The following is a 2,500-nucleotide window of genomic DNA, read 5'->3' as shown; positions in this document are numbered from 1 at the left end:
ATGGTTAGCTCTCACAAGCAGAAATGGTAACATGCTATTTTCAAAACAAAATTGAAAATAGAGCTAAATATTGTTAAACCTATTACCATTAATTATCTGAAAATAAAAGTCCTGCCTTCCACATTATGTACACAGTGTGACATTGCAAATCTTCTAATTTGCATAATCTAAAAAAAATTAAACTAGAAATATGAGACAAGATATTACAAGGTCGTAAATGCTATTGCCCTCATTTTTTGAATGACCTTTACAAAAGAGTGATAAATGTTTTTTTTTTGGATTATAGGCTCTATAACCCAATCAATAAGACTAGAATTTTGCAGAGTGGTTAAGCATTTGAATCACAAACCCTGTGAGCGGAGTCTAAATGCAATGCAAAAACCTCTACTTTGTGTACGAAATACAGATGGCATAAAATAATGGAAACAGGCGACAAGAAACAATATCGCACCAAAATATAATGTCTTGCAAACAGTGGTTAAACAATAATTATGTTACCATTTGTGTCTGGTCCCCCAAGAAGGAGCCATATTGAATTAAAGATGAACTGTCCAAGTTAAATTAAGTTTGGTTATTTAATAGTAATACATCAAGCAGCCGTTAACCTAGCAACCTTTGTAGCTTTCTTAATTGGTGTTGATAGAAGAATCCTCCTTACAATAAGGGTTTCTCTCCACTATCTAAAACATATTCACTAATTAGCAGGTAGTTTGAGGGCAATATTGTGTGTGTGAATGGTGAGTTGAGGAAAAATCATAGATAAAAGTTAGGGTTAGTCAGTAGAATGAGGGGGAGAAATTTACAAAGCAAACTCTCAACCCCAAAATAAGATTAACAAATGAAACAAACTCTGTGTGAAATTAAAAACTTTAATCACAGAAACAGCCAGATAGTACATGTATGAAAAACTGAATCACGTAGGAGGGATTAACAAATATTTGACCATGAAAATTATTATTCAGCAGAAGTGGCTGGCTTGGCGGTGATGTCTCCAAAAAGGCTTGTGGTGTATGAGACCACCTAAGCAGAAACAGCCACAAGTCAAAAAGGAACCTTGCCGAGTGCTGGAATATGACACTGACACCTTGAAAACAATATGAAACAGAGAGTTACTGTATTGATTTGTACTAATTGATTGTGTAAAAGGGCTAGATCAGCCACACATAAGCCCTCAGACCCCCCAAAATAGTTGCCTGTGGTCCTTGAGTGTGAAATAGTTATGCTATATTTTTTAAGTTCTCTGTGCGGTGTTGCTAGTCAAGCCTTAAACAATAAATACAGTCATTGTTATTTTTTAAGGGATGTTCCAGGGCTTATGCTTGTAATTATTTTATTTATGTTTCACACAGTGGAACAAAAATGTGATCATATTGATCAGCCACAGGTTAGCTTATTTGTTTGTGTCCAAACTGCACAAAGGCAAAGAAAACAATATGGGGTTTGGGAGAGGATGGGGGGTCTACAAATTGCTTTTCCTCAGGGGAGGATATTCTACAAGGAACTGGAATCATTGCTTTGTCCTCAGTTGGTACAAAATATGAAGGAGTTGTCTGGAATAGTATGGCTTTTTTGCGGGTGTCTGGAAAACCCGAATAGCGAATAGCGAATAGTCGCGAATACCGAACAGCGAATAGTCACGAATAGTACGAATAGTGCGAATAGTGGCGAATAGTCGCGAATAGTGACGAATAGTGACAAATAGTAACAAATAGTGGCAAATAAGGGTGTAGGGGGGGGGGGGGGATTGTGACGAAATGACGAAAATTTGGTACCCAGTACTTCCTGGTCAACCGCGCAGCAACGTTGGATGGATTTTCCCGCTAAAAAGCAAAGATGTGTCGGCGAAGGACAGCTTGAGCCCTGAGAAGAAAAGGTAATAAATGCACTGAAATCCTGTTGCTTATTTGGATAATTAATTAACGCAATGGTTATCAGAGTAGCTCGTTTGTCTCTTTAATCACAAACCACTTGCCTCATATTTTGATTTTATTCCTTTTTACAGAACGTGTCTCGCCGGATCGGACAGCACAGATGAGGATGATGAAATTTATGTTCGGGCGCCACTGTGCGAGGAGATGATCATGAGCTTGATGTATTAATGAAAGTGATTTATATTTTTGCATTTTGACGTTTGTTCTTCTTTAGAGTGTTTGTAAAAGCATGCACGAAACTCTCGTTCGACGACAGGTGAGCATATTATTTGCTGTGATTACGAGATTTTTCAGCATAAGGCAGTGACTATTGAAGACTATTCGTCACTATTTGCCACTATTAGTCACTATTCGCCACTATTCGCACTGTTCGTACTTTTCGCTATTCGCTATTCGCGACTATTCGCTATTCGCTATTCGGGTTTTCCAGACACCCCTTTTTTGCATAGTCATACCTAAGGGGGCAAGGACATGGTATTTACAATAACTTATCAGTTTTGCATTGTTTTGCTGTGATCCATTTTAAGTCTGGTCTATATGTTACCTCGAGATCAAACATCGTTTGCCAT

The sequence above is a fragment of the Montipora capricornis genome, chromosome 6, assembly GCF_036669925.1.
Source record: "Montipora capricornis isolate CH-2021 chromosome 6, ASM3666992v2, whole genome shotgun sequence".
NCBI lineage: Eukaryota > Metazoa > Cnidaria > Anthozoa > Scleractinia > Acroporidae > Montipora > Montipora capricornis.
Note: the sequence above shows the minus strand (reverse complement) of the source record.